The sequence below is a fragment of the Desmodus rotundus genome, chromosome 4 (assembly GCF_022682495.2).
Source record: "Desmodus rotundus isolate HL8 chromosome 4, HLdesRot8A.1, whole genome shotgun sequence".
Lineage (NCBI taxonomy): Eukaryota > Metazoa > Chordata > Mammalia > Chiroptera > Phyllostomidae > Desmodus > Desmodus rotundus.
In genome coordinates this window covers 31,248,768-31,268,161 of record NC_071390.1, presented here as the reverse complement: position 1 = coordinate 31,268,161, position 19,394 = coordinate 31,248,768, and the positions used below count along the sequence as shown (strand labels likewise).

The following is a 19,394-nucleotide window of genomic DNA, read 5'->3' as shown; positions in this document are numbered from 1 at the left end:
TTCCGTCATCACTGAAAGTACTATTGGAAAGTACTAATTAGACTATTTTCAAATGTATTAATACAATATTAGCCCTACATATAAACTTGTGCCAAATACTAGCCGTAGCTAATATTTCAGTATACTTCAAGTACTAAAATGCCTTGCCTTAGACCGAAAGCAGATAATACTACAGTTCATTTTCCTCATCTGGCAACCTGATGGCAAGGGACATCTAAACTCCACATAAGAACTACAACAGAAAGAAAATTCACTTGTCTAAGTCATCTGGGAAGCAAAAGATGTTGTGCTGTTGTTGTTGCATGTGTGTTTGTGTGTTTAAGAGGTACATGAAACAAATATTTAATACGAGAATTATTCTTTCATTCTACATCCCATCCCATAAAATTCCTGTTGATCATCCCTGATATGAAATATATTCTACCGAACATAAGAAACCTTTAAACTTCCTCACTTCACAGTACAATAAACTTGCTTCACATTTATAAAGGCCCCAGGAAAGCCCTAAATAACTACATATAGAGCACCTAGATAATGAAATAGTTCAGATGGCTGAATCTATAGCAATGCAGAAGGGCATTCAAAGTTAAGGGGAGATCATTTTCTCTGAACAGGTTTTCAGCAGGCCTCATTTTTATTTTGTTTTATCTACTTATTTTTGTTGACATAGAACTGTGCTCAGAAATAATGCTCCACAAGTTTGCAATCATAGCTTAGATGTGCAGTTATATACAAGTTCTGCCCAGGAAAACTCCAGCCATTGTTAATATAACAAGAATGGCCTGCATGACATCGATGTAACCTGGCAGCCAAGGAGTGTGGACTGGAAAGTGCATGCGTGAACAGTGACGACTTCACTGTACTAGTCAGTGGGGGCAGTAAACACTGTTGAGTGAGCATGTGTACTGTGTGGTCGTCACATTCAAAATGACTGAGAGAGTAGAGTGACGAATCTGCATCAACTTTTGCATTATGTTTGAACATTCCTCCATGGAAACTATTTGGATGATTCAGAAGGCCGCAGCTATGATTCGCAGCTTCATCACAACAACGCACCCATTCATGTATCATGTCTTGTGCAGAGTTTTTTGGCTGAAACATCAAATCACCCAGGTGACCCAGCACCCCAACAGCCCGGATTTGGTGCCCTGCAACTTCTGGCTTTTCCCAACACTAAAATCACCTTTGAAAGGGAAGAGATTTCAGACCATTGATGAGATTCAAGAAAATACAATGGGGCAGGGAATGGCAATTGGGAGAACTGTGTGAGGTCTCGAGGTCCCGACTTTGAAGGAGACTGATGCGTCATTGTCCTGTGTACAATGTTTCTTGTATCTTGTATCTTCAATAAAAGTCTCTATTTTTCATATTACAGGGCTGGATACCTTCTGGACATACTTTGTATATGCCTGAAAACACTGACTGGTATTCAAACTGACCCTGCAGTGAGGGAATTTCACTGCAGTGATTTTCAGACTTCTAGGTCATAATATCTTACTAACTTAGATATTCAGAATTATTTTTAAGACCTTATCAATAAATATTCACCCACAGAGAAGTTCAAGTGGTGGTAAAGAATATCACTTTTTATTCATTTGACTAGAGTGCTGCTGTGGGGTACAACTAGGCTAGTAAAAGCATTGTATGGTACATTTCTGTATTCATTTGCAACATTAGATCACGCTTTAGCAGACAGAAGAGATCATAACACCTCCTGGTAATAATACAAATATGTATCAGCTGCCCAGGTCTCCTCAGACCCTTAAGAAATCACTATATGACTTTCACTAAAAAGCCTGGCCCAACACCCACAGAAACCAATCAAGATTTGTGGGACGATGTGAAGTCCAAGTAAATGTGTTTACCAAGGTGCAAAGCCTTAGCTCTTGTTTAAGTCTACTTCATCTTCATAAGCTTGCAATGAACCACAGTACCTCAGCTACGGGCAATGAAAATCAAGTAGGCCTATTGGTTACTTTACCAAGATCAAAATGGCAAGAGCAATGCAGCAACTACAACCTTGGGCAAAATATATTACATCCTTAACTACCAAATTTAGAATTCATATTAGAGCGAGTATATGTAGAAATTCAGTAATACAGATCTTCCTCCCCCAAATGATAAAGAAGTCATGAACTTCCACTTAAACACAAAGAATTGTTTAGTTGTTTGTTTCTGCTTCCTTATTATCTCCTAGTAAGATGACTATACATTTAAAAAGTGAATAAACAAAAAAGGACAGAGAAAACTTGAAAAGGCAATAGTAGACAAGGCACAGAAACAAAATTTTAAAAGCTATTTAGTAGATGGATGATGGATAATTGGCTGGGCTTTAGAGATAGCTGAATTTTAAGTTTTCAAAGGAGGTGAACAGTGGGAGGCCAGCAGAGATGCAGAATTCTAGAAAGGTTCAGGAACTGGAGGCACCAGGCATCTCAGAAGGAAGCAACGAGAGATGGAAAAGAAAAGAATATGGTTGAGGACTTGGATTGCAGGGACCCCCACATTTCCTCCTCTACCCTTCACAGCCATCATGGCAGAAGACTCTGAAGATGCTGAATCAGAAAGGCTTGGAAATCTGTGCGTGGCTAACTCTTCTAGTGACACAGAGGATGAGGCAAAAGTCTACATATGCAATAATGAGACATTTTCTCTTCCCCAGCTTCTTTCCTCTATTTGGCTTCCAGAAATCTAGCAGCCGGACCTTTATTTAGACTCCCTGCATTGCCACAGCCCCACCCAATCCCATCCCCAGGCAGAACACTAAACGTCAGTGTCTGGGAAACTGGCCGGCTGAAGAGAAAGGCCTACAGATACTAACATTTAGGAGTAGGTTTCTTACAGTTTCTCTGGTTGTTAATTATACAAGGGACATTGATTAGAGAAATGAGTAAGGAATGACATCTAATCCAGACTCCATTAGCCGAGCCACGTATCCTGAGAAGGGGCTTTTTCCAATTAGCATGAAGGTAACAACTGGCCAACAACTCAAATGTTCCAGGGGACACCTTTTTCTAATTCACACAAAGGTACTGTGAGGGTCAACTGCAGACCTATTTGAGAGGTCCTCTCTAAATGGTCAGAACTTAGCCTAATTGTCCTTCAGTAAAATGTACTAGTCCAAATGCCACTCCCCGAACCAGAGCTTTCAACTGGCGTTTAGTCCTGCATCTTTAAAATATGATATGACAACCAAGGGTAACCATTGTGAAGAACATGAAAAGAGAGACCTAAACAAACAAAAAAGCAGCAACTGAGAGGAAAAAAAACTTGAAAAATTTTGTTGTCTTCAGAAATATAAGAGAAGATACTGTGTTTATAAAATAAGAAAGGATACTATGATAAAAATAAAATTTAAAAAATTTCAACTGAAAGATAACATTGAAGAAAACTTAAAAACAGCAAAAAAAAGTCAAAAAAGTGAATCCATAGGAAATGGAGGGGGAGCACCAAGGCAGGATCATCAAAAACAGTTAATGAAATAACATATGATTTCCAGAAATGCAGGTTGGTTCACTCCCTAATAAATTAAAAAATGAGGATTTGCTTTTAAAAAAAAGTTGATGGGAAGACAAAAAATGTTTCAATTAAATATTATTTAATAGCAGTTGAACTGAACAAATATTTTTCAATAAATGTCTCCAAAGGCACTGGTCCCAATACTTGGTCCAGTGTGTAAGAAATATTTTTCCAAGTGGAGGAATCAATGCATTAGAGAACCAGAGAACGGCATCTGATTTCAGTTGTCGCGATTTCACGGAGGGATGAAGTACAGCAGAGGGCAGCCTGCCTTTATCAGTGACCTTGTAGGTTAATAGGCATTGCTAGGGCAACAAAGAGAAACACAACTGTAGAAGGGCATGTTTAGGTTCTGAAAAGAAAGGGGAGAATGGTTTCTAAACTCATCTTTTGGATAAATTGTCTATTTCAATGTAGGTCTGCTACAAATTAGATTTAGCAGAATTTGAAAAACTCACAGTAGATTAGGTATACTACAATTCCACTTAGTCCTGGTAAAAGCTTTATAGAGAGAGCAAGGACATTTGAGTTGTGAAGGCAATTTTTTTCTCCCAGTCAGTGTTAGCAATGCAGGCGATCGCCATGTCAAGCCATTTCATAGATCTCAATGCCATTAAATCATAGCTGCCTATTTTCTACCATCCCTAAATTTCTGCCACCTTTATTTATTCACTGATTTTCATATAATCGCACATGCTAAGCCAAGTCAGGGCCACTACCTTCTGTCAGAAATTCCCATTAAAATGCCCATTCCAGAGACCTAGCAATCGTTTTTACAGCATGCCAATGATGTGTGTAGTATTCTCATGACTATATATCAAGAAGAATGACATAACTACTTTCTGTTCTTGTGTAGAACTTATTTTTTCTGAGGTTGAATGGCTTTAAATTGAATAAGGAGAGGGGGAGCATGAATAAGGTGAATGAGGAAATGTTAGATCAGCTACCCAGTGGTAGAAGCAAAATTATTATCATCTCCCAAACTACTGAGTAACCCGACAATAAGACAAGGCAAATCAAAGGTCAACAGAATTGTTTGCTTCCCCCAGGGAAGTATCTGCATAAGGCATACCTGAATGAGCCTTTTAAAAGATGCATAACTTACAGACACAAAATGATGGGGAGATTGTGGGGGGAGGGGGCGAGAGGGTGGGGAGGAGGTGGGCAAGGGGGAGAAAATGAGGCCATCTGTAATAGTGTAAACAATAAAAATAAAGTAAAAATAATGAGGTTAAAAATTAAGGGAAAAAATTAAGGCAGATCTTTATACCCCCAAAATTAAATAAATAATTTTAAAAATAAAAAGAATTAGGTTACAAAGACCCTTTTAAATTTTGGAATAAGAGAATTTGTTGTCAATTAGACTCTTAAATTCACATTTATGAAAGCCTTTACATTTATGTTAAATGTGTAATCTAATTTGTAACTTTATGTTTTATGTACACATCATAAGAAACAAATAATCATTACACATGCTATATGACATTTTGCAAGACTTGAAATGTTTTAAGTTATCTTAAAGACGTTACTTAGTTCATCTTTTATTTTATGATACACTCTTGTTTTTATCTGAGGTTGAGTCTTTGATTCGGAATGCAGCTCATTATTGTGTGTGCTGTTCCAACGGGAAAAATAGACAATTCATTTTTCTATAATCTAGTTTTATGATATTGTTTCTAATGATGAAATGCAGCAAAAGGCAAGGATTTGTTCTGTTGAGGAACAAAGAAACAACAGAATTTAAATTTTTACTATGTACGAGACATTTCCATGGATTCATGAAAGGGTAAAAAAAAACCCCCAAACAAACAAAAAACAAAGCTGTTGCAAGAAATTTAAAACCTGGGAGATCAGATATATACTCAAACACTTAGACTATAGTAAATGTTATAGAACACCTAAGGATAAAGTGTTAGGTAATTACAAAGGGTTTTGCACTTTACTAAATGATTATAATATCAATAGTAATTTATTGCAAACAGAAATTGTAGATATTGAAAAATCTGCACAATTGCATAAAATCAGTGAAAGTAGAGGTGGGAAAGAAAGCACTAAAATCAAATGCAAAGTCACTTATAAATGAGGATCTGGCAGAGAGAAACCAGGTAACTGATTTGATAAAGACTTGATAAGTGACTGACATGGTGCTTTTAAAATCAAATTAAATTAAAAGACGATCTATATAAAACTGAGCTTCTGTAATATTAAAAAAATTATGTTGGTGCTGTAAAAGTCAAAATCAATGTGATTGAATTATTCCATCTTATGATTGTCAGAAAATTATGCTAAAAACTCAATAAATACTTTAATTGTTCTTTGTACATTCCAGCAATTACCATATAATCTCAATTACAACTTAAATTTTATTAATTATAAGGAAGATAAGCTTATGTTTACAATTTTTAATTTCATTTTCAAGTTAGTTCCAGATCAGTCCTTTCATTCTTATTTACTGTGAAATTTTGGTCCTTGTTTAATTTGGATTCCCCTTGACCAGCCTTTTCCCTAGTACCAATCATCCTTGGTTAGAAAGGACCACCAAGTATTACTTTTGCCTGAGAATGTAAGGAAATGATACAGGAAAGTAGCCTTGAAGGATGAACTGGATCTTAACAGAAGTGAGGAAATGCTAGAGAAAGAAGGTATTAGGAAAGGATACAGAAAGGGAAACTTGCAGACAAGTCAACAGGAAAAGAAATAGATTAACTGGATCTGAAAGATCAGTGGAAATCAGTAAAAGGGGGCTTTGAAGACCTAATTTTAGTTGGTAGGTACCGGGGAACCTCTCAAAGTTTATATGCCCAGAAGAATGAAATGATCTCAGGTACCCTTCAGATTACTTTGGTTTCAGATATGAGGATGGATGAAAGTCGGATCTGACTAGTGACAGAAGGATTCCGTAAGGGGCTTTGTTACAGTGCAGGCAAGCAGTAAGCGATGCAAAGAGTCGTGAGAGAATGGCAAGCCACGGATGACACTGCACTGAACACAAAGGGAGGAACAGGTCTGGTGAGGGGAGCAGTGTTGAAATTAGCTTTGCACAAGTTAATTCTGTCCGCAGCCTGAGCCTCAGGTCTAAATCTTGGAAGAGAAATCAGGGTTTAAAATGAAGATTTGTGATCTTCTGCACAGAAACTCTTGGAGTAAATGGAATGCTAAGAGACAGAGCGTAGAAAAAGAAGATGATTCAAGAAAAAACCTTGAGTACTGCCTGTGTTTTAGGAGTAAGGAAGAGGACTAATTAACAAAGAAGAGAGGAAAAAAGGTGATCACAGTTAGAAGAACAAGTAGAGTTCAGATCCAGAGTAGCCAAGAGACAAAGAGCTCCATAAAGGAGGCACTGAAATAAGGAGGGTGACAATGGAGAAAAACTCCAAATGGGACAAAGAGGAGGTCACTGGGGATGGCCTTATAGAGAATAGTTTTATCAGAGAATTAACAAAAGAGGTTTAAATTTGTTCCATGGACCTGTTCACACACTTACCTTCTTAAACTGGAGATGCACGTGCAGCATTATGTACTAGGGAAGCCTGGATGAGGCGTCACGAAGTACAGGTTCTAGCCCTGGCTCCCCCGAGTAGCCATGTGGCCTGGAACTGGTCATATAACTGCTCTATGACATTAACATCCTCACTGGTAAAGTAGGAGATGGGACTTGGGGGAGGGGCTCACACCCAGCTGGCATTTCATACTAACTACAAGTACAAGAAATAATATAAAATAACATTCCTTCTCCAATGAACAAGATTTTGAGAGCATTAAAAGCATTGACTTTAGAGTCAGACACACCTGAGATGGATATAATCCTGGGTGCCTAATAGAGCTACAGTTCTAAACAAGTGATTTAACCCCCAAACTGTGTTTTCCTCTTCTGTCCACTGAGGTCAATACCAGTACCTCCCTCATGGGCCATGGTAAGAATTACATGAGGCATGGAAACATATTAGCATAGTTCCTGGAACCTAAAAAAGGCAAGTAAATATTTGTTGGCTGAAAGAATAAATATTGGCTACCTTTCTCAGAGAGGAGCAACAACAGTATAGATAGGATCATGCAAGAAAGGAGCTTAGACCTTAAAATAATATAAAGTGTGAGGGAGAGAGCGGGGGTTTACAGGGACAGTAATAAAAAGTTAAATATCAGCTTTCAGCTCTGACACTTAATGGGAGTAAGACTTAAGCAAGCAAACTAATTCTACATCTTGGGTACAGGAAAAAATAGAAACAAAAATGCCAGACTCTTTACATAAATTAAATCTAAGAGTTAGGTCCATGAATGTTAGCTATACTGTTCTTGATTCTTTCTTGATATATCTGTAATATTTCATTATAAAAATTATTGTTCAATTGGAACATATTTGCATAACACTGGGATCATGTGAGAGTTCAATGAAAAAGCAGTTAAATCATAGCAGTGTTTTTTAACATGGTTAGTGCTCAAGAAATGGTTGCTGCTGTTATTTACTAATATAAGCATCATGTTACTACTATGCTATCTTAGGAGATAAAAGTAAAAGCAGAAAGGGAGGAGTAAACAGATATGCAGGGTGACAGGAAGGCAGTGAAAAGAAAGAGCAGAAATGAAATGAGCGTCACTGAAACCGAGAGAGCAGCATGAGTAACCAAAATGTTGAGCTTGTATGAATTAGAAAAAAAATTATATCAACTCAATATGGTAACTGATTGATTCAGGCTGATCAGAAATTTTCATTTAAGTTTTTCATCAATAAAATTGAAAAATTAAAATGTTGATGATCTAAGTACATATCCAATAGGAATGTATACAAATTGCTCACCAAGAGAAATGTACAGGAATATTCAGAAGAGCACTATCTATATAACAGCATGAACTGAGAAACTCCCCAAATGCCCATCAACAGTGAAATGGACAAAGTGTGCTCCAGCTACACAATGCAATACTACACGGCAATAAGAAAAAATGATTCTAACTACACATGTCAATAAGATAACTCCACAAATAACAGTAAGTGAAAGAAGCTAAGCACTTAACTCATACTGTGTGATTCAATTTAAATGAAGCACAGAAACAGGCAGAAAATTAAAAAACAAACTATGCTGTTGGAAGTCAGAGCAATAACTCCTGGAGGATGAGAGAGTCAGTGACTGGAAGGGACAGCAAGGGGACTTCTCAGGTGTCAGTGTTTCCTGTTTCTTGACAGAGATGCGGGTTATATGGATACATGTTTGATTTGTAAAAATTCATTAAGATGTGTACTCAATGTATGTGTACTTCCTATATGTATATTTCAACAAAAAGTAAAAAAAAGAAAAAGACATGAAAAAAATGGTGTTGATGATGACAATTTTATAACTGTGAACTCTTTCCAAATGTAAGGTCCCCAGGGGAGCTTGGAGAAGAAAAAAATAATGATGTATTTGTTGAGTCACTTGAGAGTTTCAGCAGTGGAAAAATATAATTGATATTCAGAAACTGTTAATGCAACAGAATTGTGTGGAAATAAAGAATTTATAAGTGAATTCAAAACAAGTCTCAGAAGCAGAGAGCCAGATGGGGCCTTTATTTACTCATATGTGATTCTGACTGGGGAAAAAAAAATCTATCTTTGGAGATTAACCTGTGACTTTTACCAATAATGAAAGTGTCTGGCATGTACATAGGGGAAGATTGACTCTGGGCCCAGAGGTTTGCTGATTTTGAAATGGATGTGCTAAGAAAGAACTTTATTTAAAAGCATTGACTAGAAACAGCTGCACTTTGTTGTCAGAAAAAAAAATTCACAAGTATTCTAAGACTTCAAAAAATATAACAAACAATGTGACCTCATTAACCCTTAGAAAAGACATTTCTGCTATGGTTATATTCAATCATGATTTATTTCTCCTCAGAATCTCTTGCCATGCCTGTCTTTAGAGATGCTTCCAGAAAAGAGTACAGGAAGCAGAACTTAAAATAAATAATAAATTCTTGTTCATTCCTAGTGAAAACAGTGGTAGTGAAATTTGATCTTTTCTTTTTTTAATAATTAGTTTGGGCACATTCAGTTGCAGTTTATTCTTAAGAAGGCTAAACTATGGGTTGAGGTTTTTTTTAAAAAAATAGGAAAATTGAAGAAGATACAGAGGACAGTCTTAGATATTATCCTGTCATTTCCTTTTTTTCCAGTTTTCCAACAGAAGGAAACTACTTAAGAAAATGTATGTGACTGTTGACTTAAGTTACTGAGGGGAGTTATTACATTTCCTTGCTGGAAAGTGTTTAAGAAAAAGGTTAACTAGCCACTTTAAATTATTTGGAATTACTTCTCCGCAAAAGCTGTGACCAAATAGGTGTCCCCTGGATTCATGACTTCATTTTGTTCCCTGCTTCCATAAACAATATTGACAGTCTCTCTTTCATGGGGTGACACATTCTGTGCCCACCAAAGAAATGTGAGCTCCAAACCACAGTGAACATGAACTATAGTTTCGAGAGACTCAAAAATTGTTTCTATAAAACTGAGGTAGACAGTTGATAAATTAACCAGCTAATTCAGGCAAAAACATTTCCAATTTTTGAGAGAGAGGAGAAAGGACCTTTCGATTACTTGTTTTTTCATTTTCTATGTAACTGGGAGGATCTACATTGTATTTTGTGAAGATATAGCTCAATCCTTTCTTATTGAATAACAGCACTACCTTTGAGTGAAAAGATTTTACAGTTTACAAAATGTTCACATAGTACTCACATATATTACATATTGAAAATACTAAGAATTTGGGAGGTAGGATTCTATCAATTAAGATAACAAAGAAGCATTCAGAAAATCATAGCATAAGTTCTGATCCTAGAGGATAGAGATCATGAGTCCAAATTCATCACACTTCATGTAAAGAGAAGAATGCAGAGATTTGGAATGAGGACTTTCCATAGGACACAGAGTCGCTATGAAGACTCCTAGTTCGGTCTCTTCTCTCTGGAGCCCTACAGTCACCAGAGTGCAGGCTCATATAGCAAGGATGCTGTCTGTTTCCCACCACATTATCTCCAGCACCTAGCGTAGCATCTGGAGCCACATAGTTACTCAGCACATAAGTATTATAAATTCATCTCTGTAAATATATAGCTTGCTTTGCAACATGGCTACATCAATACTTTCTTAAATCTGGGGTCTATTAATTTGGAGTCCACGTAATGTATTCAAAGTTAAATCATTCAAAATAAAGATTTACAAAAATAAAGTTGTACTAATTTTAAATACTCATCAAGCTGCTGTAACACAAATGTTGTTCGTGAACTAATTCTTTAGCATTCCCATTCATTAATTCCATCAATAGATTCTTAGCCATCATCTATGAAAAAAATACTGTTGTCACTTTGATAATGTAATTTACAAACTAACAAAAATGAGTTAAATTAGATTTCCCCTCTACCAGAGTGTCAAGATAATTTCAAATACAAAGTTTATATCGTGACAAAAAGTATTTCAAGTAAATATAGGGTTTTCAAAATATAATACCTTTCCCCCCTGTTTTGTGAACACTGACTTTACTAACATGCTTTTACTACCGCAAGATGTAGCTTTTAGAAATGCCCATAGAACAGCCGTGCTAAATTATGTATCATAGCTCCTGAAAAATTCTAAGATGCCATATTATTCCAAAAGCCAAAGACAAGCACTTCATAAGCTATTGTGAGGCTGCTAGAACAGCAACTATTTTCTGGTTCAAGGAAGTGAACATTTTCTAAAACAAGGCATCTACTGTAACCTATTACACATGTTACTATAAAGTATTATATTTTACCAACAAATACGTAAGAACTAACATATCCAGACAATTGTGCTGTTTTAAAAATGTTGTTGTTATACCAAAACTGTTACTATTATTACTAATATTTTGAAAAATTCTCTTCTGGAATTGCTTTTAGAGAATCCTGCTTATTCTTTTGAATATCTACAAGGATAGCAAAACTTTTCCTTTGAAAGTAGAAAATAGGTTTAGAAGAGTCAAAAAGTATTTCGGTCATGGCCAGAGAAGTAGGTATGTATCTAAAAGAATGTGTGACTACAACAGTAATTCGAAGAACTTTTCTAGGGAGGCTCTAAATTCCAAAATTTAGAAACTACCACTCTTGGGTAGTTTCAAAAAAAAAAAAAACTTTGTTCTAGTTTTATTTAAAAGAGTTGACTAAAACTTTATTTAAAATAATTTTCCAAAAAAAAATTGAGAATTGTGAAATAGGTACAAATTTCCAGAGGAACTCTCTCAAGGACAACACACATTTTAAATAAATTAAATATAAGTATTTTCAAAACCAAATCTCGGAGACTTTAACTGACCATCCCCCAGGCCCAGTGCTGGTAAAAGTGGGCCTTGGTGTGCAGCTTGTCTCTTTCTGCACACACCCAGGCCAGAAGAGGGAGATCGCAAGCTGTAGATCACGGATAGCTCCAAACAGGTTGCCCAGGCCCAGTCACATGCAGCATCTAACATAGGACTGCACCAGATTCTTTGCAGATTTACCTAACACATACAAGCAAACACAAAGAGGTAGCCAAAATGGGAAGACAGAGAAACAGACCCCAAATGAAACAATAAGAGAATACTCCAAAAGAAGAACTAAATAAAACAGTGGAACACAATTAATCAGATAGAGAGGTTAGAGTAATGATTATAAGGACATTCAACCACATGAAAAAAGACATAGAAACCATAAAAGAGGGCCAGTCAGAAATAAAGAATACAATATTGAAATAAATAATACACTGGAAAGAAAAAACAGTAGGTTAGGTGAAAGAAAGGATCTAATCTGCAAGTTGGAAGACAAGGTAGAAAAAACACCTAAGCAGAGTAGCAAAAAAAGAAAAAAAAAGAATTTTTTTAAAAACTGAGGAGAGTCTAAACCCCAAATCTCATTACTTGATGGCATACCACATATAGTTTTTTCATATGTCCAATCTAAATTAAGCAATGAGTATGGTAATTTGGTAGAAGCAGGATAATTTGCTACCCTTAATCAGAAATTGAGTTTTTCAAACTCCAAGTTGCTCTCTCAACATTATCAGGAATCACATTCTGATATGGTGTGTTCACTCACTATAGGTCTTTCCTTACTGCATTTCTTAATCTACTTGAATTAAAAATTCTAGAATGTGGTTTCAATAAAAACGCCAACTTCTACCATTTGTTTCCATGTTAAGGCTGCAAACTGTGAAAACTATATAAGCATTTCTATTATATAGAGAGAAAATATTTACTCTGTGAGCAGTTTTCAAAATGGAATATAAATCACTATGTAAACTGAATTCTCTAGTTTTCTAATTGGCAATGAAAAATTTAATACACTTTTTAAAAAAACAAGGCTACTTTGATAAGAACTGAAAAGAACAACATGGCTGTGTACAATGTCTTAACTCTTTTTCATCACGATGCAATTCTTGTGTTTCATGTTGACTTTGACAGATTCTGGCTTTTCTCAATGAAAACAGATACTTGGCCATGATCTGAAATTTAATGCTGAAACAGAATAAAACATATCCTGGAATTCCCACATATGCTTTTTTATTAACATGTAGCATGTCATGCAAATGACCCACTGTGTCTGACACATTGAACCCTTTTGGACTTCAACAAGTAGCAACAAAATAGCAGCACATGAACCTTTCTGGTATGTTCCAAGAATTAGTCCTTTTTTCCTTTTTTACTCTTTCCAATATTTATTGAGCAGCTAGGGAGATAGAAAAATATTTAAAACATGGTCAAAGAGGCGAGGCAAATGAACAAGAAAAGTTCACTGAACTGCAGCAGTCAAAAGAAAAGTTCTGTAGGAGGTTAAAAGTGAGACTGCTTCCCACTTGGAAGAGGGCATGGGTGAGTGGTAAATCAGGAAAGGGGATTGAGATTAAAATAGAAAACTTCGTGGGATTGCTGATGAACTCAGTACGGACATACTTGCCTCTCCTCTTCCTCTTTCCCCATCTTTGCGTCTAATTTACCACCAGTGTCCAGGACTGTTCAGTGGTCGTTTTCTACACTTGCTTGCATTTTTGCTCTAATGTCTTTTATAAAACAAAGTCCTTCTTGTGTGTTAGGAGTTTCTTTCTTTCTTTCTTTCTTTCTTTTAAGGATTGTTGACCTTTTGATCTTGGCGTTGAAGGTTTCAGGTCATTTCCATTCTGGTTTGATTTTTGTGTACTTTTGGCTGGAGTATCTCATACAGATTTCTTTACTGAGTTTTTTTCTTTAGCTTCCTCATCCTTAAAATCATCATCATCTTCATCATCATATTTATAAGCTTCACTTTTTTTCTGTGGAAACTTGCTATCACTTCCAGGGGCAGAAAGCTTTCCAGATATACTTAGGATTTTCATGTCCTCCTCATTCATCTTCATCTTCTGACTCTGCACCTTCCTCCACAGTGGTTAAGAGCAGTCCACTAATACACACAGGCTCTGAACACATTTCAATGGTAGACCCCAGGTGGTGTTACTTCAAAGCCACCAAGGGAAACCATTGGCTGCACAGACATTTTCAAAGTTGCCAGTGTTACTTTAATTGGATTGCCTTCATAATTCATTGCCTCTGCATCAGCAACGTGCAATTCATCCTTTGCCTCAGCCCCTAAACTGAACCATTCATAAAGATAATTGTTGCTAATTTTCATCATTATCCACCTTAAAGTGATAATAATCTTTGTTGGCTTTTAGTTCACAACTGAAAAGATAGTTCTGGGGCCTCAAGGGCACATGGCTATGTCCCCTGAATCTTTCATGGGGTGGTGGAATGCTCTTTGGTGGGAGAGAAGGCAGGCAGAGATGAACAACTCCTGTTCCTCGGAACAGACACACGAGGTAGAATGGCACCGGAGAAGAATTAGTATTGAGAACACATGGTACTATTGTGCATGAGAAATCAGGAAATCAGGGCAGCAAGATTATGTTTGAAAAGATAATAATTCTAACCTTTAGCTTGAGAAAACAATTGACCTAACAACAGTTCCTTCTTCAGCCTTACAATTTATATCTCTATATTCTAGTCAAATCTGGTCTGGGTCAAATTGACCTGAGGCAAAGAGAAATATCTTCTTTGCGCCACTCTAAGTAAATGTATGATACTACTAAGGACTTCCTGCCTGTGAAGTTTATCCGAGGATTCTTCACGGGGGAGGAAGCCTCAGCGGCCGACATGTCTATCTGGTGAGGGTGGGGTATGGGGAGTGCGGGGCTGGAAGGGATGGCACTTTTCCATGGAACCCTCCACAGCCTACTCCAAGGACAAGAGGAGGCATTTCTGAGGATAGGGAGCTAAACAGGGGAGAGACACCTTTACATTGGGGGACAATTCATGTGACTGTCAGAGTCGTTTTCTACTGAGTTTCTTCTTAATTACAAGCCTTGCTTAAAAATGGGTCCCTGTGCTATAAAAATTCAAGGTTACAATGAATGCAGAACTAGCCCATCAGATTTATGTAGGCCCACCTCACAGCCCTCCCTCTTTAAGTCCTTAAACCTGGTATCTTGGAATCAGCTCTGAGAACGTAAGTGTGAGGCTGAGCATAGAAAATCAACTCTGATTATTCTGTGCTGGTGGCACAGGAGCTTTGGTGAGAAGAGAAGGCAGCCCAAGGAACCACTCATGTGACTGGGAAGGAGGAGCATAGATCTCTCTTTTTGGTTCTGTTTTGGACTCATTAAGTGTACTTAGAAAAATAGGCTTTCATTTGCTTTTGTTTCTTCATCTAACGTGCCAACATGCACATGTTCCAGAAAGGGTGGCATTCGCAGTTCCAGCACAAACATGTTTCTGTCAATGTGAAGACTTACTTGGTGTGACACCGGTGACTTCGCAGTGAGGCCTGGGCACAGGGTAGAAAAGGTTAAATGATGTATTTGCCAAATTCAATTGCTAGGAAGAGATGGGACAATTCCAAGCAGTATAAATCAGCTATGCATTTAGAAAGTATTATCAGGAGCACTAGACAGCACTGCCTGATGTTCTGCAAACGACAAATGATGTCAAAGCTGCGAGGCTGCGGTGCTGCCAGGGCTCAACACAATAACAGATGCTAAAATTACTGCTGAAGATGCATATTTGATTACAAAGGGACCCAAGAGCAGTAAAGCCCTTGGAAAGCTTCCCTCTGAGTTTTACAAGAAAGAAGATAAGCAGCACTCCAACTGTAATCACAAAATATAATAAAAATGCTCTGGGCTCTCACAGGACTTGCGAGTGTATCTCCCTTGAGTGATATAAAACCATTCCGTTCCTAATACACAACGATGAGGAAAAAGCTATCACCAAACTGAGGTAATGTCTACCTGGAGGGAGAAATGGACAATTCTGTAAGGAATCTTTTTAGAGTGTGCTTTTTTTAGGTGAACTTAATTAAATTGCCCCCCACCTGTATGTTCCCACCTCTGCAACCTTTCCCTTTGCCCTCATGCCTCAGTTATACAATCCCTTTGCTCAATATTTCCAGCATAATTCCTCATGATATTTGATGACCTGCTAGCTTTCCCCCAATCATCTGCACCCCTCCATCCTCCATCCCATCCCCCATTCTCATCACCAGCTCCTAGTAGTTCCACCCTAGGTCTCGCCCACAGTCTCTTTCCTCTCCCTTATGAATTGGAAAGTTCAGACAGTAACTGTGAGAAAAACTTAAACACCTACATGTGAATTCATTTCCATATTAAAGAAAAAACCTTCTAAAATTGGTTATCTAAGAGTTCCCCATGTTCTTCTGAAACTTCTTAAATGCCACTTCATGCTTTTTGGTTATATATTTTAAAAGTTAGATGGACCAATGGGTTATCTACTGGTTGTCTAGTACAATCCAAATTATATTTTTAAGAAATTATATACGGTAAAGAAAGAGATGAAGTTTAGATAAAATGTCTCTGGTAAAGCAAAACTAAAATGCACAAAGACATTTATTTAACAGAAACAATTGGTTAAAAGGTACTAAATATACACAAAAATACTTTATATACCTTATAAAATATTTGTAAATTAATCATAATTAAACACAAGGCAAGCCATTTGTGAAGATTTTGAATGGATTAGTGGCAACAGAAGCCATCTTTGACCATTGTGTTCCAAAAAGTTGGTCTGCATGAGAACCACCTTCTGGTTGGTCACCCTCCCCCTCTCTAAAATAAAGAAATAAAATCTTTTAAAAACAAACCAACAACAACAACAAAAAAACAAGTGACATATTTTTAAAAAAGAATAAAAACTAAAATCCAAAACTACAGAATACTCCAAGTATCATATTTGATACCATACTTATTTTTTATAGCTATCTTATAGTGAAGTAATTTTTAAGTGCAAAAGAGCATTTTAGCATTGTGGCCTATTCAAAACATTTTAAAGTACTATTAAAAGAAAAAAAATGCTTTGCTGATCTTTTCACCTGCTTGATCCAGAAATAAAAATACAAAATTCTAAAATGAATAATGGTGACTTTTAGAAGCTCTGAACAGTTAGAATAAAGATGAACTTCACTTATTTATGTTGAAAGCAGTGAAATAAGAGAATCAAGTTTTGCCCTTTGTGCTTACTGCAAATAGACATTTTTTTCTTTCTTTCATATAAGAAACAGTAATAACTCTATGAACACTACCACTGAAGAAACTTGTGATACTGATAATGCTTTAAAATAGTTAATTATTGTCTTCATGTTAGGGGTAAATAGAAATTTTGTAATCGAATCCATAATTCAGAAAATGTATGTCTATGTCAATGATTAAACAAAAAATTATCCAGGTAAGAAATGTTAAAATTTTTCTTAACCAGCCATAAACTTATTATTGAGCTGACTAAATAAAATTTCTGGATAACAAATATTAGAAAATCCAATATTATTTCAAAGAGAACAAGAACTTTCAAATTCTAAATCGAGTTCTTACCAAGAAACCAAAACAGACAACAAATGTAAATGTCATTTACATTTGCCACGTAAATGACAAGAAAGGAATCACGGAAGGATTATGGTACACCAACGACAGAGGTCCAACAGATGCTTACTGAACTGAGTTTATGGGGTATGTCTGTGCGCATTAGTGTGTTGGGAATGAGAGGTTGAGGAGAAATGAATGTGAGCATTTTTAATTTCATTATTCTGAAACAATGGCCCTAAAAGGGTACATCAACCCCTTGAGATGATCTTCAGATATATCATGTCCTCACGTCAAGACTTCTTTTTCCTATTTACTTTCAAATTATTTTCCCTCTTTTCACATTGATTTATGATAACGCTAATCGAAAGAACATACTCCAAGTCCATGATCACTGTGCTCCCAGTGGAAGTAGCTATGAAAGCGCTTTCATCAGCCTGTCTTGGCTTGTGCATGCTAGTACTGGGATGCTATCTCAGACTTTATGCATTTGAAAAGCATGTTTTCTTTCAAATAGTTAGTAGGGTTTTACAAAATTTACTAACAAACACAGCCTTGGCACATGCTAAGCGAAAGTAATTGCAGATAAAATAGATTCTATCTTGGTTAAAATAAATACATTTCCAAATATCAGCATTTTGAAACTTCAAGGCAATTTTGGGTTTTCCAATTATGGGTAGAAAATAAATAATCTCCTATATAGGGGCAAACCCTTTTTCACTATAAAGAGAATTATCTCATTAAAAGATCTATTGCCTAAATAACTTCCTAGTCATTTCCAAGTAAATTGCTCAAAAGTTCCTTAGAACTGGTTAGACTATCAGTACTTGACCCAGCAAAACTGTAAGGATATAAAGATGCTTTCACACTGCTGGAGAAAGCAGTCAACTGGAATTATTTTTAAGAGAGAAGAAGTAAATTCCATTCCTCCTAATTCCTACATAGAGTATTGAGTTAGAAACGGTTATAATGTTCAATCTGATTATCATTCTTAGATGGGTATCAGCAAGTTTCATTAAAACATTATTGTTCATGAAAATAATTACTGGGTATATTAGGTTTCTCTTGCTGCTGCAACAAATAACTACAAATGTCGTGGCTTAAAATAACACAAATGCATTATCTTACCCTCTGGAAGTCAGAAGGACAAAATAGGTCTTCTGGGGCTAAAATCTGGGTGTCTGCAGGCTGGTTCTTTCTGGAGGTTTTAGAGGAAAGTCTGTTCCTTGCTTTCTCCAGCTTCCAAGGCCTGCCCACAGTTCTTGGTTCATAGTCCCTTTTCATTTTCAAAGCCAGCAATCACACGTCCCTGAACTTTGCTCTTATCATCATATCTCATCTGCTTCTGATTCTTCCCTCCTGAGATTAATTTGGATCCACCAGATAACCCAGGATAATCTTTAAGATCTTTAGCTTAATTACATCCAAAGTCCCCTGTTCCAAGTAAGGTAACATTTGCCAGAGATTAGGATGTGGACATCTTTGAGGGGCCATTATTTTGTCTACCACACTGGATATCAAAACATGGAAGATGAAAGATTATGGAAGATGAAAGATGGCCCATCTTGTACTTTTACCATGTTTCCACTATACTTGCAAACCTGTGACTCATTTGCTGAGTGTGAGAAGCAGTATAAACAGTGAAAAGTAGCGCAGTGTGGTGCAGTGGTTAAGGCCTGGGCCCCCGAATTCAGCATGCCTGGGTTCCAATTCCAACTCACTCAGGAACTGCGTCACCTCCAGCAAGTTGCTTAACTCTAAATCTCCTCATCTTTAAAGTGGGAATAATAACTGAACCTAATTCTTCACGTTGTTGTAAGAACTAAGTTACCATATATAAAACACTATCATATCAAAAGCACGTAATATCAAAATAACTGTCATATCTTTTATTAATAAAAATACTTTGATCTTTCTTTCAGGGCTGCAGACCAAGAGAACCATTGTAATGGTTTAAAATGTTTGCTCATGTTGAATCTGTGGAATCTTTTGAGAGGTACCCAGTTACACATGTTTA

General features: G+C 36.6%; 1 protein-coding gene and 1 pseudogene across 4 annotated transcripts in view; both read right to left on the bottom strand.

Moving 5' to 3' along the window:
* RNLS (renalase, FAD dependent amine oxidase) overlaps positions 1-19,394 on the bottom strand; it is a 243,857-nt gene that overhangs the window by 195,977 nt on the left and 28,486 nt on the right. The gene's annotated exons all lie outside the window — the stretch shown is intronic.
* LOC112307330 (nucleophosmin-like) lies at positions 13,494-14,250 on the bottom strand (annotated as a pseudogene).